The sequence below is a fragment of the Mytilus galloprovincialis genome, chromosome 14, assembly GCF_965363235.1.
Source record: "Mytilus galloprovincialis chromosome 14, xbMytGall1.hap1.1, whole genome shotgun sequence".
Classification (NCBI taxonomy): Eukaryota; Metazoa; Mollusca; class Bivalvia; order Mytilida; family Mytilidae; genus Mytilus; species Mytilus galloprovincialis.
The window spans coordinates 61,989,547-62,016,593 of record NC_134851.1 but is presented as its reverse complement, the minus strand read 5'-3'; the positions used below and the strand labels follow the sequence as shown (position 1 = coordinate 62,016,593).

Genomic DNA, 27,047 nt, shown 5'->3' with positions numbered 1-27,047 from the left:
AACCTAATATGGAATATACACGGTCTCCACGCGGACGCTTTTGACCGCAATCATATTCCTAGAAATGTATAGGAGGTAAGATAAAGGCACATACATACAGAATGTGGCGGGGTTAAACATGTTAGCGGGATCCCAACCCTCCCCTAGGCTAACATGGGACAGTGGTGTAAAAGTACAAATTAAGAACGAACTATAAAAATCAGTTAAAAAAGGCGTAACTCATCATGCAGATGGATACAAAAAGAATTGCTACACATAGTGGACGTAACCGGGTACTTGTATATTCCAACAACAACATGATACTAAGTACAGATCTGAAAGTACTCGCAGTTACTGACAGCTAGTTCAAAGCCACTAACAACTAATAAAAAAAATCATGCTTCTAAGACTAAATTAGTAATCAGTACACATCCAACTTCCAATGGATTTAGTGTAAAGACATCATAAACAGTTAGAGAAAAGCACGACCTTATGCTATTCCAAGGTACAGGTATCGACAGATTGTAGATCCATGAATTTGTATATGTATATAATAATAATATTTAGTTTGCTTTTAATTTATTAAAAGCAGAACCAATATTTATACCAATAAAAACAATATTCAAGAATTTAATTACAGTACTTGTGTTGAATAAGTCACCTTTTGGAATAAGTTTATATAAAGGATCGATTAGTTTACCAAAATCGTTTCTAAATAACCGGGCACGGCATTTCCTAAAAGATGACGATGTGCTATAACGTTTGAAATAAGTTTTCTACAGGTACAACCAAACTTCAAAACCATAGTATACATCATTTTTTAGGGTCAAGCAGAAACCCGCCTCCGTGTGCGATATTTTCTCGCTGTTTTGAAGACACCGGCCTTTGGTTGCCTTGGACTGTTTTTTTCTGCTCTTTGTCGGGTTGTTGTTTCTCTGACACATTCCCCGTTCCCATTATTAATGCTAAACAACGAATATCAACATATACACACCAAACGCAAAGTCTAAAACTAAAGCTTCGCAACCTACGACAATAAAGGTTAAGAACAATATATAGGTGAAACATGGAAGACAAAATTTGTTACAAAATGAGTTGGGTTCAAATAAATTTTTGATTATCCTAACCTAAAGGTTTGTATTAGAGAAATAATGGCAAATCGTAAAGAAGAATAGAGCAAAATAAGCAAAAATGAAATAGAAAAGAAAAGGGAATAATGGAGTGCTGACATATATTAAATAGAATAGAGAATAATTGGTAGAAAATATAAAGAATAAATTATAATTGGTAAAATAAATAAAGAAAAGAAAAACAATTTCTTAACTTTTTTAAAATAAAGAAATGAATGACGTCCTCCATCCAGACCCTCATGTATAGAGACCTTGAAACTTATATTTATTGTCATTGTATTTACTCAATATCCTTTCCTTGTAACACAAGGTTATAATAAATCGATATACGTAATAATTTGATAAACAATGAAAAACAAACAAGGATCTTGCTGAAAAAATACCCCCCCCCCCCCAAACCACAAAAAAAAGTGGTAGGAAAATTAAAATAAATCTGAAAGCACAATTCATTGTGGAAAGAATTATTTGTGGTATCCTTGACTATTATTTCACTCCCGGTATCTTAACGAGTTTATTTACTTTTACTAAGTATATTCCCCGATTTTAGTTTAAAAAAAAACTCCAATGTTTGTGCCTTGACGTAAAACTTTTTAATCCACAAATGCGCGCAAACGCAATGCGCCCGGCTGTTTGAGGGCTACCTGTGACAATATGATGCGCTTCAAAATGTATATATATATACTTATATATTCTTAATATTCTTAGTAAAATTAATTGTAAATATCTATCAAGAAAGTTTTAAAAATAAGTTTTTGACTGATTGTTTTAATTCAAGGTTAAACTTACATGTATGTAGATATAAGTACATGACATTATTGTACTCACGAAGGCCATATGCTGACATGTTATAATAACAATTAGTTAATGAACTGGACATAGTAATTACGCAAGATTCATAACTACAAATTGTCCAGATTGGTAAAACATTTCAATTGAAGTCAGCTTGATAGATATTTATGTGTGCATCTTTCGAATAAAAACTATATGATTGTCAAAGTAATCGAAATTTTGATAAACTGTTTTATTCAAATGAAATTGTATATAAACTATTGCATGTTAAGTGTCAGGTGGAAATTGTCATTTTGCTTAGTTTCTTTTGTTACTTATTCTGACATCGGACTCTGACTTCTTTTAAACCGAGTTTTACTACATGTGTATTGCTGTGTGTTTTTTTATTCTAAATTGGCTAGAGGTATTATTTGGGGGAGGGGGTTGATATCCCACAAAACATGTTCAAACACGCCGCATTTTGGCGCCTGTTCCAACACCGTGTATCATCGTACAGCGGATATAGGTACTCACCAAGCGGGCTTGATCGATTTTGATCTAACACGGTAACGAAAATCTTTGTTTTATTCACATAATATGAATGTGTACTTCAATCTAAACATAATTGCTGCTTTGAGAAATGATTTGGTCGTAGCTTGATGATAAGAGATGTTTCAATATTTTCCCAAAACAAGAACGATTACAAAAAACATGTGCAAATACTTGTCAAAGAAGTTGGCCCTCGTCTCATCCGATATATTCTATATTCATTGCAACTCTTTTTCTGATAGAAGGCCACTGTGTGTGTGTAATGAATATAGCTGTTTCAATAATTGGCATTCAAATCTTTCATGCAGATGTTATTTTTCGATATTTTATCTCGAAAGAAGGGTTGTGTACGGTGTTTAGCTTACCACATAAATCCTTATGTACGGTGCATAGTTATGTTGTTATACACCGTACACAAACACTTTTGTTTTCATACTCGTTTATTGCCCCAAAAGTTTCAAGGAATGAGTATTCACGGGTAGGTTTATGATTGGTTACTTTTACTTTATCCCTGTATTAGGTTTCGTTCAGATAAAACATGTAAATGTCTCAACAACTGTATCTGAACTGAAAGTTAGTGTTGACATTCACAACTATTTGCACATAAACAAGTTAACTGTTCTTTTTAGAATATCAACGTTGTTTTATGAATAGGAAAAATCGATGCGAAAATTATTTGGGAGCAGGAATTTCAAATGTTGAGAAATGTACATTGAATATTGATAAAGCAAAACAAAGATCTTCGTTACCTTGTAAGGTCAAAATCGATCATCCCCGCTTGGTTAGTACCTATATCCGGTGTACTGATGATACATGGTGTCCAAGTGAGGAGACTGTAGCTTTTGCTAGTTCCCCAAAATGAACTGTCACAAAAAAAAAAAGGATCAATTATATATTTCCGACAATGCCGGAACTTATTGTTTTTTTTTATTTTCTTTTAATTTTATAATTTTTATATAATGAGCTGTCATCCACAGAAATATTCCCGTTTGCACAATACGGAAGCGGAGTAACAGGACATATCATTTGTACAAGAACAAACTTAGCAAAATCTTGATTTGTAAAATAGTTGGCTGATTGCAGTATTAATTGACATAGAAAGTCATCGGTGAACAACGTATCTACTCCCTACAGAAGATCGAATTAAAAAATTGTTTTCCCCGCTGTCAAGAATATTAAAAAAATTAAATAAACAATCAACTTTTCTTCTAAGTATGGATATAGTTTTTGAAATATAGTACATACACTTGATTGTCTATGCAATACATATGCATCTTATAAAAATATAACCATACAATCAGTTTATTTAAACAATTGCACCAGGTACATGTACATTATATAATTGCGATGTTCGTCTTATTTAACCGAACTATTTTTTTGTTGGCAATCCATTTCATTTTTGTTTGAAAATAAAACTGCGAATTCTTCCTATTTACGGATGTAAACATGCCGGTTGACGGTTCGAGGTTCATATAAAACAACAGCCCGTGCAGTTATACTTTGTAGAAGTAGTTGCCTATCTTGTAGCTCGAAGAACAGTCACTATTGAAGGTAATCTCTCTCTCTCTCTCTCTCTCTCTCTCTCTCTCTCTCTCTCTCTCAAAGTATTTTATAATGTTATGAAACATTTATCATTACAAGCAAAATGATTTGTAAGTTGCAACGTTACAATATTTTTTATTCACTTTTTAAGTCATGATTTATATTTCATTTTCCTCTCTCTCTCTCTCTCTCTCTCTCTCTCTCTCTCTCTCTCTCTCTCTCAAAGTATTTTATAATGTTATGAAACATTTATCATTACAAGCTAAATGATTTGTAAGTTGCAATGTTACAATTTTATTATTGAGTGTTTAAGTCATGATTTATATTTCATGTTACTTTTACAGAAAATGTTCTCTGTGCAGTTTTTCGTTTTTGCGAGTTTTGTTATGATTCTGAACGTCTATGCACAGACCTGTACCAGGAACAGCCATTCTGATGGCTGCGACACTCTTGGCCTCCCGTATTTGTACAAAAGAAGGTTTACACCCTCTTGTAACAAACATGACATCTGCTACTATTGTGTAAGTGTTAATATGATATGTTCCATTTGTTATTGTTATCATAATATAACCCTATTGACATAAGTTTGTCTCAACTGTGGAAATCTACAGTCAGAAAGTATTTAAATTCCATTTTTTATGTATATAAATTGTATAAAGGTGACAAATGACAATAAAAAAAACACAGTCAAACAAATACATGATTGGTATAACGACGAATAAACCAAGGATAATCCACAAACACAACACGTTAAAGTGAACATAACGATCTGTAAACTAGAGCGTAGATATCAAGACAGGAGACAATACTCGTCAATGTAGGTGAACTCCACTACTAATGTGTATATATATTTGTATATTTGTATTGTATATGACTTTAACTCTTCGGGGACTAAATAACCGCGAGTTAACCCATGAGCTCAACTGGTGGCACACGTTGTGCTACTTATTGCAAGTAGAAATTACACAATTATTACATTTAATTTAATGATGTAAAATCGAAGACGAAAGGACGTGATTATAGTTACAAGTGGACATTTTATATGGTCATCTGTGACTCAGATATTCAATACTGTAAATTAAGAAATTATTGCGTGCATCTATTATTGCAATTTTGTCATTTTAGACTTAAATGCGATTTTAGTTTTTGCGATATTCAGAAAAATCCTTTTTGATTCATATAAATAATTTCAAGAGTTATATTTATTGCGAAGGTAACCATGTTGCATTTTTCTCTAAAATACAAACATCGCAATAATTTCTTAATTTACAGTATACGGTCAACCAAATCATGTTGGAAATTAACCCATCTTCGGAAGGCTACGAATTTAATGCTCCAGATGTGGCCTGGCATCCGCCGCGTTCGACTCAAGTGTTAGTTAACATCCGATAAGAAGCAACACATCTATCAAGGAAATCGTATAAACGCAACCATTTTTTCTGCAATACCGAGGGACAATTTCAAATACTATTTATTTTTAACTATTGATTAGGTAAAAGTGATCAAATTGTAGTATATAATGTATAAGTAAATTATGATCCTGGTAATATTTTAGGCAACACATTGTGGCCATAACCAGAGCTATTGTGATTATAGATTTCTTCAAGATATGCGAAATGCATGTTCAAGTTCAAGTACCAGGCGACATTGTAGATCGATCGCATACAACTACTATTTAGCTGTGAGGGTATTTGGAAGCTTTCATTTCGTAAATCCAAGTCCTAATTGGTGTAGACAGAGGTGGACACGATCCTGCTGTTAGATTCGAGTTGGACATGAACTTCCAATATTCTGATGCAAATTTCTAGTTTTTGCATGGCTGAAATCAAACATTTTCTATAAATGATATATAATTGTGTGACATATTATGCTTTATAATGCTTGCCCGGCTTTGTTTATATATTTTTTCCTTTTTGGTCTTATTAGCTCTTCAATTTTTGAATACGTTTTGAAATTTCAAACAATTTTGACTCGGGCATCACTGCAATGAACAGACATGAATTGTCGAAATGCTCATCTTGTGCAGTAAAACTAGTACCGTTTATGTTGATATAAAAAATGTTATGTTTATGTCAAAAAAGATAAAAAGTCTGATCTTCCAACATCAAAGGGAGGTTATACTTCAATGAGACAGCAAATCGATGATCAAATCAACAAAAAGAGATATAGTAGGCGGCAATCAGTCTCCATACAGTAAACCAGTGCCGGTCTATCATCATCGAAGATTTCAATTTACTATAAAAATAAGGATAAGAATAGCTTTATTTGTCAATCTCGCCGCCCATTAAGAGCTTAATAAATAATACAAATTATGATATATACATAGATATAAGAAGATGTGGTATGAGTGCCTATGAGACAACTCTCCATCCAAATCACAGTATGTAAAAGTAAACCATTATAGGTCAAAGTACGGTCTTCAACACGGAGCCTTGGCTGACACCGAACAATAAGCTATAAAGTGCCCCAAAAATGTGAAGTGTAAAACCATTCAAACGGGAAAATCAACGGTATAATCTATATAAAAAACGAGAAACGAGAAATATTTATGAACCACATCAACAACGACAACCACTGAACAACAGGTTCCTTACTTAGGACAGGTACACACCTAATGCTTATATATATTGCTTTTTTACTTTGCAGTTTCGTGTATGTACGACTTTCTGTTTATGTTGTAACATGTAAAGCGCGAAGAGAAATTGTATTGTTATATATACGCTTTAAAAATGCCTTGTAATAATAAAAAATAATAATCATATTAGTGTTTACGATTGTTTGTGCACATATCATGAGGAAGGTTTTGTCGTTTGAACTTTTTTACATAATGTCATGTCAAGGCCTTTTATAGATTGATACGCTGAAAGGGTAGGTTTCGTTTAGTACTTCTGTGTTGACATAACTTTTTATTGCTGTGGTCATAATTATACATTTTACTGTTAACAAAGTTTGAAGTTTTCGAAATTCGATGGATTTTCTAACCTAGGAATAGTTTACCTTAGCTGATCATGAATAAGGCAAAATCTTTCGGAAATTTTGGTTTAGCATGTTCTTCAATTTCGGACTTTACAAAGTCAGGAATCTGATGTACAGTAGTTGTCGTTTGTTTATGTAATTTATACGTGTTTCTCGTTTCTCGTTTTTTTTATATAGATTAGACCGTTGGTTTTCCCGTTTGAATGGTTTTACACTAGTAATTTTGGGGCCCGTTATAGCTTGTTGTTCGGTGTGAGCCAAGGCTCCGTGTTGAAGGCCGTACATTGACCTATAATGGTTTACTTTTTTAAAATTGTTATTTGGATGAAGAGTTGTCTCATTGGCACTCACACCACATTTTCCTATATCTATTTATAAAGCATACTTGACTTGTTTGATATGAGCTTCACTGATAAGTCGTTTCTTGATGACACGCGCGTCTGGCGTACAAACACTTTCTTTATTAAAGATAATATGTAACGTTTGTCTATCTCTTTTGAGTTTTTATTACAGTTTGTTAGTGCACGTTCTGTATCGTCGTTAGTGCCACATGTGTTGAACATTGGAGATATTGGCCAAAGGGGTGCCCAATCGTAAGTCTTGTGATAGGTTTAATATGGTACCGACTTCATGTGTTGAAAAAAGTAGGCTTTTTGTTTACTGTTTGATTAAAAGATCGATTCTATTAAAACATGTCTCATTTTACGTGATAAATTGGTTGTTTTTTTTCTTTTGAATAAGGCTTTTAGGAGAATACCTTTTGGTACATGCAATTAAATACGTTGACGACAAATGGCGTTTATCAATAAAAGCGTAACTTTCAGACCTAAAAAAATGGAAAATCAACTTGTCTAAAATTTAATTTCAAGAGTTATTTTGACTACCTCTATTATAGACCAGTTTGTAAACAAAAAGTGCAATCTTTAATACTCTTTAAAATGATATTATTTTCATAATTTGTGTACTGTTTCGTAGAGAAACTGCTTCTATACACACATATTTTTGCAATTTAAATGTTTCCTATAGATATTCCAGTTTGTTTACTGTATATACTAGAAAAATCTAATTTTTTTATGAATTGGAGAACCATTTTCTATCGATAAATATTATACAGTACTTCACATATGAAGGTACAACTCATGTTACGTAGTGGACATTTTGATGCGTTTCGTAGTTGACAAAACCGTTTCGTAGTGGACACAAAGTTTTGTAGTTGACATCAATATAAAAAAGAAGATGTGGTATGATTGCCAATGAGACAACTATCCACAAAAGACCAAAATGACACAGACATTAACAACTATAGGTCACCGTACGGCCTTCAACAATGAGTAAAGCCCATACCGCATAGTCAGCTATAATAGGCCCCGATAAGACAATGTAAAACAATTTAAACGAGAAAACTAACGGCCTTATTTATGTAAAAAAATCAACCCTGTTCTATGTTAATAAAAACATAATAGAAATTACATGAAACTAACCCTTGTTATTTGTTTGCACGAATATAATTGAAAAAAGAGTAAAAAGAGACTGCATGGTAGTGGTAGTGTCCACTACGAAACGTTTTTCTCCCATACTTGTTTCGTAGGTGACCGTTTCATAGGGGACATATTCACATGTTTTATCTTTTCCCCACAATCCCTATATTGCATTATAGTAACAAGACTGATTGTATTCATCAAAGCATGTATTAAGCTGTACACTGATATTTTTTTCATAATTTAAAAAAAAAGGAGATTTGACCCGTTTTGTAGTGGACATTAACAAAAATACGGTATCACTCTGGTCCATTTGATACGCTTAGTTTTTCTTACCAACAATTTAATTGCCGTTATAAAAGAATCACTTCTTTTGTAAGACCCTAATGTTTATATCCCTTGCAAACAAAAATTACATTGATTTTATAAAACTGTTTATTAGCAAATTTTAATGACTTTTCAAAGTCAATGATTTATAGTTAAATTTATTATGAAAGTTATCAAGTTATAGTTATTTATATTTTTATATCATTTATATATAGCCCCTTTTTTATACCTTTTTTTACTTGAAAGACAATTGTGCGCAAATGTAATCAACAGCTGCACGCAAACGTAAAACTTTTTAATCCCCAAATGCGCGCAAACGCAATGCGCCCGACTGTTTGAGGGCTACCTGTGACAATATGATGCGCTTCAAAATGTATATATATATATATATATACTTATATATTCTTAATATTCTTAGTAAAATTAATTGTAAATATCTATCAAGAAAGTTTTAAAAATAAGTTTTTGACTGATTGTTTTAATTCAAGGTTAAACTTACATGTATGTAGATATAAGTACATGACATTATTGTACTCACGAAGGCCATATGCTGACATGTTATAATAACAATTAGTTAATGAACTGGACATAGTAATTACGCAAGATTCATAACTACAAATTGTCCAGATTGGTAAAACATTTCAATTGAAGTCAGCTTGATAGATATTTATGTGTGCATCTTTCGAATAAAAACTATATGATTGTCAAAGTAATCGAAATTTTGATAAACTGTTTTATTCAAATGAAATTGTATATAAACTATTGCATGTCTTGCTTGCACTGTTAAAGGGAGACCGTCCGTTATGGACACTGGTCCAGACCGGCTTGAATAAACTGTTGTTACACATTTGTGTTGTGTTACATACCGAGTTAAGTGTCAGGTGGAAATTGTCATTTTGCTTAGTTTCTTTTGTTACTTATTCTGACATCGGACTCTGACTTCTTTTAAACCGAGATTTACTGTGTGTATTGCTGTGTGTTGTTTATTCTAAATTGGCTAGAGGTATTATTAAGGGGAGGGGTTGATATCCCACAACACATGTTCAAACACGCCGCATTTTTGCGCCTGTTCCAAGTGAGGAGCCTGTAGCTTTTGTTAGTTCCCCCAAAAAAGGATCAATTATATATTTCCGACAATGCCGGAACTTATTGTTTTTTTTTATTTTCTTTTAATTTTATAATTTTTATATAATGAGCTGTCATCCAAAGAAATATTCCCGTTTGCACAATACGGAAGCGGAGTAACAGGACATATCATTTGTACAAGAACAAACTTAGCAAAATCTTTATTTGTACAATAGTTGGCTGATTGCAGTATTAATTGACATAGAAAGTCATCGGTGAACAACGTATCTACTCCCTACAGAAGATCGAATTAAAAAGATTGTTTTCCCCGCTGTCGAGAATATTAAAAAAATAAAATAAACAATCAACTTTTCTTCTAAGTATGGATATAGTTTTTGAAATATAGTACATACACTTGATTGTCTATGCAATACATATGCATCTTATAAAAATATAACCATACAATCAGTTTATTTAAACAATTGCACCAGGTACATGTACATTACATAATTGCGATGTTCGTCTTATTTAACCGAATTATTTTTTTGTTGGCAATCTATTTCATTTTTGTTTAACAATAAAACTGCGAATTCTTCCTATTTACGGATGTAAACATGCCGGTTGACGGTTCGAGGTTCATATAAAAACAACAGCCCGTGCAGTTATACTTTGTAGAAGTAGTTGCATATCTAGTAGCTCGAAGAACAGTCACTATTGAAGGTAATCTCTCTCTCTCTCTCTCTCTCTCTCTCTCTCAGTATTTTATAATGTTATAAAACATTTATCATTACAAGCAAAATGATTTGTAAGTTGCAACGTTACAATATTTTTTATTCACTTTTAAGTCGTGATTTATATTTCATTTTCCTTTTGCAGAAAATGTTCTCTGTGCAGTTTTTCGTTTTTGCGAGTTTTGTTATGATTCTGGACGTCTATGCACAGACATGCACCAGGAACCGCCATTCTAATGGCTGCAGCATTCCATATAACCTCCCTTACTTCTACAAAAGAAGGTTTACGCCATCTTGTAACAAACATGACATCTGCTACAATTGTGTAAGTGTTAATATGATATTTTCCATTTGTTATTGTTATAAATTATTATAATATAATTTAATTTTGGATGTAACGCGCGTCTTCTGATTGGCTGACGTTATTTTGTTCTGAGCCCATAGACATAATTTAGTCATGTGACCAATGTCATCAACTTGTTTTCATTGTTTTCTACGGTTTAAAATGGAATTTAGAATTAAATTATAAGACTGTAATATTTTTTCTGTCTATTCGAATTAAAAAAATGTGGTGCACACTGTTAAATAAACCGCTACGCGCATTATTCAGTGTGTACCAAATATTTTATGTTATTTCTTCATAGACAGAAAAAATAGTACAGTCATTCCTTAAATAAACCTATTAACATAAGTTTGTCTCAACTGTGGAAGTCTGCAGTCAAAAATTTTTTAAAATCCATTTTTTATGTATATATTCATAAAGGTGACAAATGAAAATGAAATATAAATGTGCATTTCATTAATAAATAACCGCGAGTAAATGAAATAAATAACCGCGAGTGCTTGACTAGTGACACACGTTGTGCTATACTTATTACAAGTAAAAATTACCTATTATGTCTGTTTTGTTCACGCGTCGTTGTAAATATAATGGAATTTGATGCGACTGTCATACAAGTTAGAGGTTTAGCGCTATAAAACCAGGTTCAATCCACCATTTTCTACATTTGAAAATGCCTGTACCAAGTCAGGAATATGACAGTCGTTTTCCATTCGTTTGATGTGTTTTATCGTTTTATTTTGCCATTTGATTAGAGACTTTCCGTTTTGAATTTACATCGGAGTTCAGTCGTTTTTGTGATTTTACTTTTTACATGATAATTGCATTTAATTTAATGAAGTCAAAATCGAGGAAGAAAGGACGTAATTATAGATACAAGAGGACATTTTCCGTGGTCATCTGTGACTCAGATATTCAATATACGATCAACTGAATCATGTTAGTGTGAAATAAACCCTCTTGTTAAAGAAGCTTTTGCAGTAAATAAGTCTTTGTCTGAAGATGGAATATATACTTGGTATACTTTTTTGCCAAGCATATTTTCAAAGAATTTGATATTGATGAAGACGAATATTATGACTTTGATAAACCTTTTAAACTTATAAAAAAATCACTCAAAAAAACTTTTAAACATATTGTGAAGGAAAAGTATAATAACAACACTCTTGAAAAACTCTCAAATATTGTAATCGTTCAAAACTTTATCTTCTGTAGTAAATTTAAAAATGAAATTAAATTGGAGGACTACTTACAAAATCTAAACAATTTTAATAGTCGTCAACTTTTAACAAAATTACGTGTAAGTGATCATAATTTTGAAATTAAATTAGGACGTTATATTTTTTTTTAAAATAGAACACAGACTGTGCAAAGTTTGTAAATTTTTAGATGATGAGGAACACCCTTTCCTTCATTGCCAAATTAATAGTAATGTAAGACATTCCCTTATAAATGCAATTAAAACCCATTATCCTACTTTTAATCAGCTTAACTCAAACTCTAAACTTTAAACTATTCTAGATCCCAATAACGATATTTTGTCTAGTGTTGTAGACTATATAAAGCAATCTATGGAATTGCGAAAATTAGGTCCACATTGGTCAATTATTATTATATATATATATGTATTGTTAATACCAACTTCACTTGAATGTTTAAAACATTTATCATGTACTATGTTTCTTTTCACTTGTGTATATAATGTTCTATGTTTGCATTTTAACCCGCCAAGGTTTCATGTTTTGCAAAAAAGAAAGATATATCATAATAATGACAAAAAGCACATGACAACACGAACCTTACCAAAAAAATAAATCAAAAATGAACTCACCTTTAGAAGGTTACGAATTTAATGCTCTAGATGGGCATCGCGTTGCTGATGTGCTTTGTAACATCCGATAAGAAGCAACACATCTATCAAGGAAATCAGGGAATAAAACGCAACCATTTTTTAGAATACCGAAGTACTATTGATATTTAACTATTGATTAAGTAAAAGTGATAAAATTTAAGATACTAGTATATAATGTATAAATAAATTATGATCTTGGTAATATTTTAGGCAACACGTTGTGGCCATGACCAGAGCTATTGTGATTCGAGATTTCTTCGAGATATGCGAAATGCATGTTCAGGTTTGAAATGGGCTACCAGGCAACATTGTAGATCGATCGCACTCAACTACTATTTAGCTGTGAGGATAAGAGGAAGCCATCATTTCGTAAATCCAAGTCCAAGTTGGTGTAGACAGAGGTGGACAAGATCCTGCTGTTAGATTCGAGTTGGACAGGAACTTCCAATATTCTGATGCATATTTCTAGTTTTTGCATGGCTGAAATCAAACATTTTCTATAAATGATATAGAATTGTGTGACATATAGTGCTTTATAATTCTTGCCCGGCTTTGTCTATATATTTTGTCCTTTTTGGTTTTATTAGCTCTTCAATTTTTGAATACATGTACGTTTTGAAATTGCCAGTGCCAGTCTAAGATCGAAAATTTCAATTTATTATAAGATTTCAATTTATTATAAGAATAAGAATAAGAATAGCTTTATTTTGCAATCTCGACGCCCACGAAGAGCATAATAAATAATAAAAATTATGATATTATACATATATATATATATAAGAAGATGTGGTATGACTGCCAATGAGAAAACTCTCCATCCAAATCTCAGAATGTAAAAGTAAACCATTATAGTTCAAAGTACGGTCTTTAACACGGAGCCTTGTCTGACACCGAACAACAAGCTATAAAGGGCCTCAAAAATGTGTAGCGTAAAACCATTCAAACTGGAAAATCAACGGTATAACCGATATAAAAAAAAAGGAAGACGAAAAATATTTATGAACCACATCAACAAACGACAACCACTGAACAACAGGTTCCTTACTTAGGACAGGTACACACCTAATGCTTATATATATTGTTTTTATACTTTGCAGTTTCGTGTATGTACGACTACCTGTATATTTTGTAACATGTAAAGCGCGAAGAGAAATTGTATTGTTTTTATAATGAGCTTTAAAATGCGGCTTGTAATAATAATAAATAATAATCATATTAGTGTTTATAATGTGTTGTGCACTGTCACAGTGCACATATCATGAGGAAGGTTTTGTCGTTTGGACTTTGACATAATGTAATGTCAAGGCCTTGTATAGATTGATATGCTGTTAAGTTTTAGTACTTCTGTGTTGGCATGAATTTTCATTGCTATGGTCATAATCATACACTAACTGTTAACAGAGGTTGAAGTTTTCGAAATTCTATGGATTTTCTAACCTAGGAATAGTTTACCTTAGCTAATCATGAATTTGGTGAAATCTTTCGGAAATTTTGGTTAACAATGTTCTTCAACTTCGAACTTTATATAGCCTATTTGATATTTTTGATACGAGCTTCACTTATGAGCCTTTTCTAGTTGACATGCACCTCTAGCGTACAAAATTTGAATCCTGGTCTCTATGATGACTTTGTTTTTTTTAAGTTTATCTGTAACGTATGTCTAGTGTTTATTATTAACAATAGAACACACCCGTGATATCGCGGGTCCGTGACTGAATTAAAGTATATAACTATGCGCAAGCCTTATTTTAGTATTAGAGTATTGTCATCTGATAAAGTCATTCCGATTATAAGATACACAGTTTTCTCTGCTTTCAAATCTTTCTGTTTGAAGCCGTCGAACTGGAACTTATCAATTATTGATAATATTAATTATTTGGAAAACAAAAGGTCCTGGAATGGAGTATTTTTTAATCAACAGCATTGTCCTATATTAGTTATAAATAAAGTTGAATTCTTTGATTCGCTGTTTTACGTCATGCCCGCTAACAAATTGAAAACTGTACCTATACGCCTTATTTTAGTCCAGATTTTTAGTATTCGTATTGTTATCTTAGAAAGTCTAACTGATTAAAATAGTACAATAGGTAACAATTTGACAATTAAGTAGTGTCAACCCTGTGATTATGACCCGTGTAATACTATATAGCATATTAATCCTGAATACACCCTTTGGTGGTGTGTCTGTCAGATGCAGAACGTACAGATAAGGTAATCGGTAACAGGGAAAACGGTACTATTTATTCTGCCATAGGCGACAATACTAACATTTTCTAAATTTACCAGTTTTTATGATAAAAACCTGGATAAAACAGTTATGTGTGGTGTTAGTACTTTATTACTGTATTCTAAAAATTGAAGCCAAATAGTATCATGACCAATTTCTAACGGAGCTTGTTTATGTTTATGCCCACCGTCATTTTGCACCAAATTTATGAGATTTTGGAAGCCTTTTCGAATAATTCTCTAGATAATATTTCAATAGGTTTTAAAATTTATATTGTAAATTTACACACTTCAGTTATTCATAGTTAAATCAAAAAATATATTGTACCCTTACATTGGACCTCGTAATTTTAGTATTATAGATTCGTATTGTTATCTTAGAAAGTTTAACTGATTAAAATACTACAATAGGTAACAATTGACAATTAAGTAGTGTCAACCCTGTGATTATGACCCGTGTAATACTATATAGCATATTAATCCTGAATAAACCGTTTGGTGGTGCGCCTGTCAGATGCGGAACGTACAGATAAGGTAATCGGTAACAGGTGAATATACTATTGGTATCGGTATCGGACTCGACCCGGAACTTCTTAATTATTGGCAATATTAATTACGTGGAAAACAAAAGGCCCTGGAGTGGTGTAATTTTTAATCTACACCTTTGTACTATATTAGTTATATATAAAGTTGAATTCTTTGATTCGTCGTTTTTACGTGATGACGGCTGACAAATTCGACCTCGTAATTTTAGTATTATAGATTGTATATACAGTTTATTAGTACTTGCTCTATATCTTTTTTCGTGACACGTGTATTGTCCATTTGAGATATTGGCCTTATTGACCACATTATTTAGTGGTGCTTATCTCATTCTTGTAAGGGGCCTCGGTGGCCGAGTGGTCGAAGTAGTTACTACTGTAATCACTAGCCAGTCAACACTGAAGTTGTGAGTTCGAACCCCGCTTCTGTGGGTGCACTCGACTCCAATCTTAATTGACTATAATTGTTCTTCCAATTTATCTTTTTATTCAGCTTTTCTATTAGACGAATGGAGTGACACCTATGAGTCTTGTGTAGAAATCACATTGGTCAGACGTATCAATTGTTTTAGTCAACAAGTTTGATAAAAATATGTAGATATGAATCAAAATCTTGAAATAAGTATAGTGTTAAGGGTAACTAAAGAGATGCATAAAACATGTCAAAGATATTTGAATTGTGTACGCCAGACGCACGTTTCTTCTAAAACAAAAGACTCACAAGTAACGCGAGCATAAAAAAAGTGAAAACGTCAACAAAGACCAAAATGAAATGCATTGAGGTTCTAAAATTCCGAAAGGTTTTGTTTGATTGTTTCTTGGTGTCAAATAGCTAAATCAGATTTTAATTCGGCAATTGATCTGAACATGCATGAAATATATTTCTCTGGACGTTGAGCATCAATTAAACAATTTTAAAAACGTCGAACTTGATTGTTTTTATAAAACATTGGAGATACACAAATGTTTTGGTCTAGTTGGTCAGGTTCTGAAGTGGTGCATAACCGAATGTGTGATGATTTCCTTAATATCAATTACATTTCTCGAAACCATGCTTTTATACAATATGATTGATGGAACGTTTGTATAAAAAATGGGTCCTACCTAGCTTATCATTAACTTTTTTTTATTCTAAGTGAAAAATATCCTTATGAAAATACCTTTTGGTAGATTCAATCTAATTAGAGGCTAAACATGACATGTTGGAAGAAAAAAACACAGTTAACAGTAAGAAAAAGTAAAGTAGTTGCGTTTGTCAGAGACAAGTTATCACAAACCGAGGGAATTTACTTCTGTAATAAAAAATGTTTTAAATGGTCCAACTTTCAGAAATACTTGAAATTCATGATTCGAAACATTAAGGTTATTATAATCTTAGGCATAGACTTAAGCATCCTTATTTCTAAATGTTTTTCGGTACGCTTCTATATAAAAAGATCAACGAATCCAGATCATTTAATTTTATCTTCAGAAACTAGCCGTTTGATGTGCTTGAACTCTTGATTTTGCCGATTGATCTGTGACTTTCTGTTGGAGTTCTTTATGTTTTGCCACTTCGATTTTAATTCCGCTTTCTCATTTGTAATTGGAGCGCAACTCTGTAAGGAGGTTTGTGAATATGCCGTACTGAATAATAATTTGATAATTTGTTTTAGTCAAATGAAAATAATTTTTATGCAAAGATTGAAATAAAAAAAAATTGAGCCTTTTTTATGCTTAATAAAAGACTGTTCATAAAGACCTCAAACAGTTGATGTCACATTGTTTTTAGTTTAAAATTTTTACAACGGGGTACCTGTTTAATTCTATTAAAATAAAGTGTCGTGTTTAACTATCTAAACTTGTTGAATTTTACAGGAACAATGACACAGTAAGAGCACGTTCTTTTTCAATTTCTTTTAATCATAAAATCAACCTTAAATATTCTATTGGAATAATATGGTGTAATTTAGAGAAATAGATTTAAAAAATTAACAGACTGTCTCGTTTATTTAAGGGTTAATACATTTCTAGCATTTTCTGTATACCACTAGTATTACAGGATTTAAAATTATCTATAAAAAAAACCAATTGAATACAGTTTTAATGATTTTGTTTTCGCTTTTCACAATTAATACTGACTCATATTCATAAAATGCCTTTTGATATCTTACATTCCTTGAATTTATTTCAAAACAAGTGTCTTTTATAATGTCTTTTTGTTTGTCCAGGTTAATGAAAATAGTTCACTTCGTCGATCAATGGATCTTACACATGGTAAACTATCATTTTTTACTCAATTCTTCATCGAGAAAGGCAAGCAAATTTTCAATTTCAATCATTAAGTAATGTTCTGGAACTCATTCACCATTTATTCTTCATTTGATCATCATTTTATATTGTTAACGTTTCATTGCGTTCATCGCTTTATGTGCGCCAGTTTTAGGAGTTTTATACAGGACAGTGTAGGAATCCGTGTTACTTTCCCCTCTCTTCTGAGTGACGTAATACTGCTCAGCGAGTCGTGTGCACAACTACAAGAAACATTCATCGGACACGTTGTCCAAAGGAACAATTCGTGGCTAACCACAGCGTGAGTTACATTTAAAGCATTACAAATCATGTCTTTACATTAGCGATGAACTGTTTTAATATATTTCTCTATGTTATAAAGAAACTATGAACATTTTAACGTTCAAACTGTTCGTATCTGCGATTACACGATTTAATTCAAGACAGAACCCGACGTGTGCAAGAATATTCATATTTTTATTATTATAAAGAACTTTAACAGCTTTATATATCTACGAACTGTTTATCCGTATTTTTAATGGACTTTAATTATCATTGAACACATTGTAAAATTGTATTTATATTTGTATTTTCAGTTTTTCACCATTTGGATTGGTAGTGAAATAAAAGTCAGCTCCTGATTGTTTTATCTTTACCTAAACCCAGTCGTCTTGGTTACACTCACTGGTCAGGCCAGTACAGTGAAAAAGCTACAACTTGCCTGTTGTTTTTCTTGGATAACGTACGCCACTCCACGACAGTCAACAGACCAACAACGTAGTTTCAACGACAACGTAGCAACGTACATACGTACATACCTTTACACTGACAGTGGACTACATATCTTGTGTGTACTCGGCAGCAAACCAACAACGTTGAACAAACATTGCCGATTTACATCATGGATCCCAGTCACGCGGAACAGCAAGAAGAGGTTCAGCCCCCAGAGGGAAATGTCCCAGATCTAGAATTATTACAAAATCTGTCTAAAACAACAAATGTAGATGAAAATGCCGAGACTAGGCGAGTGCGTGAACTTACCGAAAAGGGACAGGGAGCCTTTATAGAAAAACGTGACAAGTTCTATCACGACTTAGAGGCCCTATGGTCAACCTAGACTCTCAGTTATTAGAAAAGGCCAAGCCTCCCAACGACCTCCAGCAATTGTTAACAGCACAAGATAAAATTGTACAAGCCTGTACTAAGTACTAAATCCACTAGAACAAAGACATCAAAGGGTAAGAAAAGCTCGCACAGCGGTAGCTCGAATGTCTCTGACATGTCAAGTCTTGCATGGAAGAAGCGTGCCAAAGCAGAGGCTGCCAGAACTCAGATAGATTTGCCGAAAAACAGGCCTTGCTCCTAAAGCAGGAGGCAATGATAGAAGAACAGACTCTTTTCAAGCTAAATGAAATAAAGGCCGAGGCGGATCAAAAAGCCATCAGAGCAGATCAAGAAGCCACAAGCAGAAAAGCCGAGGCGGAGCAAGAGGCCATACGTAGAAATGCTGAGGCTGCACAGCAGAGAGCTGAAATGAAACGTGAGGCCATACGCAGGAAAACTTTAATGGAACAGGAGGCTGCACGTGCAACACGGAAAAAAAGCCGAAATTAAAGCTGCTATGAACATTCTAGAAGCACAAAGAGAAGCTGCAGCCGCAGAAGCCGAGGCTCGTGTCCTGGAATACGACGGCAGCCAAGCCTTTAGCGAACTACCTGACGAAAAGGAAGACCCGCTGTGCAAGATTTCGTCAATAAACTTCCTGTATCAACTGTTTTAAAGGAAGTAACAGGACCTCAAAAGAAAAAAAACAAATTCCTGTTAAGATCGAGCTGAGTCACGAAGCACCAGCGTTCGTGCCGTCCTCGGCACTGAACTTGCTGTCACAGACATCTGCTGTCTTACCTTCCGATACTAAGTCACCGGAAGTTACCTTAATCCCAGATCTGGGATTAGTAACCGGCATACAAAAACTAGGCCTTTCAGATGAGAGCCCTACTGAACACCAAAAACAGGATGTTAAAGAAGCGATCCCTGTCTTACGCACAGAACAAGACGTTATAGAAGAGATCCCTGTTTCACACCAAAAACAAGGCGTAATAGAAGAGATCCCTGTCGCATACCAGCAACAAATCAATCCCACGTCGGAGATAACTAGATTTCTTCTACGCAAAGACCTATTATTCTCCAGGCTAACAAATTTTAATGACCTGGCAGAATCCTTCCATACATGGAAATCTAGCTTCAAAAACGTCATAGACGAATTGCAAGTTTCTGACTCGGAACAAATAGACTTACTAATTAAGTGGCTAGGGCCAGAGTCTGGTAAACATGCCATAAGTATTAGGGCATCAAATGCCAACAACCCTACTAGAGGCCTACAGAGGTTATGGCAAAGACTAGATGAGCGATATGGTGCTCAAGAAATGTTGGAAGCCTCTCTCAGGAGTAAACTTGACAAATTCCCAACTTTGACAAATAAGGACAACGCAAGTCTCTACGATCTGTCTGACATTCTATCAGAAATAGAATACCACAAGGAAAATCCCAAGCTGGGATGTCTGCTAGCTTATTTTGATTCACCGACCGGAATAAACCCTGTCATTGAAAAACTACCCTATGGACTTCAGGAAAAGTGGATTACAAGGGCGTCTAGATACAAATCTAACCACGGCGTTGCCTTTCCTTTTTACAGAGTTATCTGCATTCATCAGTGAAATCAGTAGAATTAAAAACGATCCTGGATTTATTTTTGGGTCAAGAGTCACACCAAGTACACAAGGTGCTGCGCCAAGGTTCACACCTCAGCCTGGAACAAAAATCAACGTTCACAAGACACTGACAGCGGTCGAACAAAGATCTGGAGAGACTGCACAGCAACACAATCTGTGCATAATACACAATACCGAACATTCGCTAAATGAATGTCGTGGGTTCAGAGCTAAAACTATAGAGGAACGCAAGGAACTGTTGAGGCAAAACAATATTTGTTACAAATGCTGTGATTCGACTATGCACAGAAGTCGTGATTACAACGCGAGTATCAGTTGCAATGAATGCGGAAGTTAACAGCACACCACCGCATTACACACTAATCGAGTGTACCAAACCAAAGGTGCACCGCCTTCACCGCCTAGATCAGTCGACGGCGGGGAGCAACTTGAGTTAACTGAAACCAAGCTAACCTCTGTTAGTTCAACTTGCACAGATATCTCCAAAGACGGCAACAGCAGTAAATCTTGTGCCAAGATACTTCCTGTGAATGTCTTTCACAAAGATAATCAGGACAAAGTAATTCGCATGATTTTCTCATATGAATTGTTTTACATTTTGTCTGAATATTTTCATAGCTTGTTCATTGTTTATAGCCGCACGGTGGCCTATAGTTCCTAACATCTACGTCATTTAGTATCTGGTGTATAGTTGTCTTATTGGCAATCAAACTAAATTTCATCACATAATAAGATTGCTCAAACTATGACTTTTACTTTTTCATTCAAAACATTAGAGGGTATGGATGGTCTAGATGGGGTCTGCAGAATAAGGGACACACAGTGCAGAATAAAGGGCAGAAAATAGTAAAAATTGGCTAAAAAAATAATTAAAGAATACAGAAGGACCCCTCATATTAAGGCAACAGAAGTTTACCAATTTTAAAATCTCATAAATCGATTAGAAGAAAAATCAAGGTAAACATTAATAAAACAATGGGGGAAGAGTATGAACGACTATTCTGGTATTTAAATACATGTATCTATTCATTTAAATTAAGTGTCTTTTTCAACATTCAAACTATGTTGGAGCAGTTTCTGTGTAAGGTGAACACCCCTCCTAAAAATATTATTTAGTGGGAGCATGCACGAGCGTAACGTCTCAATTAAGATATGTAAAGGCTATACGATGTGTCAGACGCTAATATAATTTTCCATTTATAAATTAAAAGATAACATTTAAGGTAAAATTTTGACTGTACATATTTGGTTTTCAGTTCTCCTTATTCGACCGATAGTTGGACAAAAATGTATAAATTTACAGGCAGTCTGGGGTTAAAATTGTGTGAAGTAACCTTCATAGAACTTTACAGAACTTTCAGATTATTATTGTTGGTTATTTTTTATATTTACTCATACATTGATTTTTGTTCTTCTTGTTGTCCCGGGTAAGGGAAGAAATGAGGGTTGTGCCTGTCCCAAGTCAAAGCTTGCAATTCAGCTGTTGTCGTTATTTGCTATTTTTTTTGTTAAATCTGTTTTTCATTTATTGTTTTGCCATATTTTTACTGATACAAAAATGTATGAATGAATTCTTAAATTGAGGGCATATGTTGCCTGTTACTCAGATAGGAAGTACATGATTTGTTGTATTCACAGTTCCGGTAAATAAAGGCAATTGTAGTATACCCATAACTCGATTAAGCAAAAACAAATCGAGGAAACAAAAAAAAAACGAGGGAAATACATTAATTATAAGAGGAAAACAACGGAACAACAGAAACACTGAACTACGACAAACGCAAACGCCAACTTACAAACAGACTGTGTGACAACAACTGCCTCAATCCAGGTCTGTTACAGGACATTTTAAGAAAAAATAGTGGGTTGAACCTGGCTTTATGGTGACCAGTACGGTCTGGTTTTTACGTACGAATTCACATATAATTACTTAAATCCACATTTGTTTGCCTCTAATGAGGATGTCCATGTGGTGTCCTTCAATTTTTTTTTATTTTAGCCATTTTTCTCTATTCTGTATAAATTTTGAACAATTTTCTCTTTTGTTTATTTCAACACTCCATTATTCTCTATTTTTTCTCATTTTTTTGGCCTATTTTTCTCTATTCCGTATATATTCTGCCCTTTATTCTCCTCTTTATGCCCATAGTTCTCTAATCTTTAAACCCCATCCAGACCCTTCCTAATGAATAATTGTCTTATTTGCAATCCTACCACATCTCCTTAATTTCTATTAGCCTATAAACATGATAAAGAACAAATAATGCCATGATATTGTGAGTAAAGCACACCCTCGTTTTTGTTGCGAATAAAAGTAATATCTATAAAATAACATGAACGGTACCAATTTTAATGTACCAGATACGTATTTCGACAATTAAAGTCTCTTCAATGATGACCAAGGCCAACATATTTGAATATACAAAATCTAATACAAATGTTGATTAATGGGTCAAACCTAAAAGAACTCAAATGATAAAGTACAGTAAAAACGTTAAACAATTAAACATGTTAAACATAACATTTATCTTTGCGAGACGTGGCTTTGTCCCTTGTTACACATCAGTGTGACTTTGAACATGGACCTACATCTCACATCTTCCCGTAATTTTATAGGAGTCCTATAGCACACGTTTGATCGGAAGTTTGTGTTTTTATAGAGAATTTGTTTCAAACATGAGTCAATATTTTTTTTAAGGTAGAATTCGCCAATAAAGGTTTAGATGCTGTAAATATTAGCAATATTTTCCATCAAAAATCTGTACAAAAAACTATACCTGATTACTTCAAAAATAAAGCTACACCTGTTATTTCTTATACTTACACCAAGTCTATTGCATCCAAGATTTTTAACCATAAGAGAGTTTTAGAGGCTTTGAACCTCAAAGATACAAAATCCAAGCCTCCGGATTGCTCATGTACATCGTCACAATACAATTACAGTCCAGCTGGTCATATCATTACTGGTGACCTTGGCATCGTTACCAATGAACAACTAAGAGAGTTGTTAGCCAAGGGACCAAAATATAGAATTCCCCAGCCCATCAACTGGAAAAAGAATTTCAAGTTACTGATGGATGCAGTTGAGGACTATGCAAGAAAATGGGTAAAGCGCGAACCAGACGAACCAGAACTGGACACTTTGTCTGAATGGATCAAAGCTATTCGATCATGCATTCAGAGGCGCATACATAAACTACGATTTTATATGAGTACTAGAGTTTTTAACCCTTTCAAGAATCCGGAGGTTGTGGATGCTTTATTCTCTTTGCATGACAAATATGTCGTTGTTCCAGCAGATAAAGCCTCCAATAATATTGTCTTCATATGTAAAAAACATTATTTGCAATGTCTCACTACAGAGCTTGGAATTGATAAAACTACTGGTAATCCTACATATTCTTTAACATCATTTACCAAGGACGAAATTTTACAAAATCATAAATCTGTCCTTCTTTCTTTTGGTATCAACATCAAAGAAAACGAAGAAAACTTGCCCTCATTATACTGGATACCTAAATTACACAAAACTCCATATAAAGAACGATACATAGCTGGTTCTTCAAAATGTTCGACTAAACATCTTTCTGACTACTATTCTTTCTACAGTTAAAGATGGGCTTCAAAAATATTGTGAGGAGATATATTCTACCAGTGGTGTTAACCAGATGTGGATTCTCAAAAATTTCAAAGATCTACTACTTAACCTTCGATCACAATCTTTGCAATTTTGCAGCAACATAAAAACTTTTGATTTTTCTACGCTATATACTACTATTCCCCATGCTCAGTTGAAAGATCGACTTCACCATCTCATAAAACAGAGCTTTTTCTATAAAAATGGGAATCGTAGATACAAATTTCTTGTTTTGGGATACAATAATTCATATATTTTGTGAAGAATCACACTGAATCTTCCAGAAAATATACTGAAGATGATATTATCAAAATGCTGGACTTTTTGATCGACAATATATTTGCTGAGTTTGGAGGATTTATATTTCAACAGACAATCGGTATTCCAATGGGTACTAATTGTGCACCCTTGCTGGCTGATTTGTTTTTGTACTCGTATGAAGCACAATTCATTCAAAACCTTCTAAAAGACAAAAAGAAAAAGCACCTTGCGAAATTCTTTAATTTTACTTTCCGATATATTGATGATGTTCTATCATTGAATAACCCATACTTCAGCCAATACTTACATCTCATATATCCCAGTGAACTTGAAATTAAGGATACTACTGATACTAGAAGGACTGCTTCATACCTTGATCTTTTCCTCAATATTGACGTAGATGGACGACTTCACACGAAAATCTATGACAAACGGGACGATTTCAACTTCCCAATTATCAATTTCCCATTTCTCAGCAGTAACATACCATCTGCCCCTTCGTATGGTGTTTTCATATCACAATTGATACGTTATTCACGTGCTTGTTCACACTATACGGACTTCATATACAGGAGTGTGCTACTTACGCAGAAACTTCTCCAACAAAGTTATGAGGAGGACAGATTAAAATTGACACTCCGTAAATTTTATGGACACCATCACGAATTGGTGGATCCATACGATGTGTGTTTAACCAAACTAGCTAAGGACATTTTTACCACATGGTAGATTGTGGTTTGTCATTATGTCGTCTAATCTTTTAATTACCAAACGTGACTTATTCCCGATTGTGACTGTTTTGCTGAGTGTGAATTCGCATTACTATAAGACGTGTTACGGTACTTGTCTATCCCAAATTCATGTATTTAGTTTAAATGTTTAATGTTATATTTGTAATTCTCATCGGATTTTGTCAAATGTGTTGACGTCTTCTCTATTATATTTATGTGTTATGGAAACAAAAATTAATCACCGCCGTCATTTATTAGATTTAATTTTGGTCAACATAATCTGTACGATAATTTACGTTTGAAGTTGGATTCATAACAAACTGCACATATATATATATTATAGTTAATTGCTATTAATAAGTATTGCAATATGCATTGTGTTTAAATGCAATATCAGTATTTAGTTCTATTTTAATCTTTAATCAATCCTAATTCTATCTTACTTTTGAGATATAGTTTTTCATATGTGACGTAATTTTTCTGCTGTTTCAGAAATTTCATATATTCAAATGTGACGTAATTTTTAATGCCTTTTCACCATCGTATGTGACGTAATTTTTAATGCCTTTTCACAATCGTATGTGACGTCATTTTCATAATTTACTGCGTTGAGGCCTGGACTGAGTCGGGTGTGTCTATTCTGTGTTGGTCATTCATTATGTATTCGTGTTTGTTTTATGTAATGAGTTAATACTTCAGTTTCATTATGTATATCTGTTATATTCATTTGATAAAATTTACTGTTTGCAATAGCATTAATTGTTCTAAATAATAAGGATGTTCTTATCCAAAGCATAAAAACTTAGCCGTATTTGACACAACCTTTTTCAACTTTTGATCTTCAGTGCTGTACAACTTTGTACTTTTTTTCGCTTTCGATCTTTTATATCTGGGCGTCACTGGTGAGTCTTGTGTGGACGAGGCGCGTTTTTGGCGTATTGAATTTTAAACCTGATGCTTTTTGTTATTCATTAATCATGTGTTTCTTTGTCTAATACGTTTTCCTATTTATTTGTATTGTAGTCCTGTAATATTATGTTGTCATTTCTATGTTATATTTAACATTGCCATTAAAGTGCGAGGTGTGGCATGCCACAAAACCAGGTTCAACCCACCATTTTTTCCTTTAAAAATGTCCTGTACCAAGTCAGGAATATGGCCATTGTTATATTATAGTTCGTTTCTGTGTGTGTTACAATTTAACGTTGCGTCGTTTGTTTTCTCTTATTTTTGAGTGTAAATTGACATTGCGATAAGACGTGTCACAGTACTTGTTTTATCCCAAATTTATGTATTTGGTTTTGATGTTATATTTGTTATTCTCGTGGGATTTTGTCTGATGCTTGGTCCGTTTCTGTGTGTGTTAGTTACATTGTAGTGTTGTGTCGTTGTTCTCCTCTTATATTAATGCGTTTCCCTCAGTTTTAGTTTGTTACCCCGATTTTGTTTTTTGTCCATGGATTTATGAGTTTGAACAGCGGTAAACTACTGTTGCCTTTATTTACAGACGATTCAAACTCGTAGAATTTTACAGGAACAATGACCAAAAAAGAGCAAGAATCGATTGCAATTGTTTTTTTTTATTGTACAATAGACTTTAAATGGTATACAAATGTATTTGAATATGGTTTTATTTTAGAGAAATGAAAACAAACATAAAATAAATTCAACTACTGTCTTGTTCATTAAAGGATTACTACATGTCTAGCATTTTCTGTGTACTTTTACCAAATTTTTAATTATCTATTAAAAAAGGTGTAGACATATTATCTTTAACTTTTATCAATTCGTTTTAAATACATAGTTATATAAATGCAATGTCTTTTGATACATAACATTACTTCAATTCATTTGAAAATTAGTGACTTTAACATGTTTAATCAAAAAATTTACCAAGGTTTAGATATTTG

The 27,047-nt window shown here is 33.4% G+C and overlaps 2 long non-coding RNA genes across 2 annotated transcripts; both read left to right on the top strand.

Annotated features, from left to right (window-relative positions):
* The first annotated feature begins 10,469 nt into the window (after window positions 1-10,469).
* LOC143058731 (uncharacterized) lies at window positions 10,470-13,256 on the top strand. The gene is made up of 3 exons (XR_012973214.1): window positions 10,470-10,534; window positions 10,691-10,870; window positions 12,948-13,256. It is a non-coding gene; the product is annotated as an uncharacterized LOC143058731 (long non-coding RNA).
* Window positions 13,257-17,866: 4,610 nt separating this feature from the next.
* On the top strand, window positions 17,867-18,417 carry LOC143058999 (uncharacterized). The gene is made up of 2 exons (XR_012973328.1): window positions 17,867-18,077; window positions 18,373-18,417. It is a non-coding gene; the product is annotated as an uncharacterized LOC143058999 (long non-coding RNA).
* The last annotated feature ends 8,630 nt before the right edge of the window (window positions 18,418-27,047 follow it).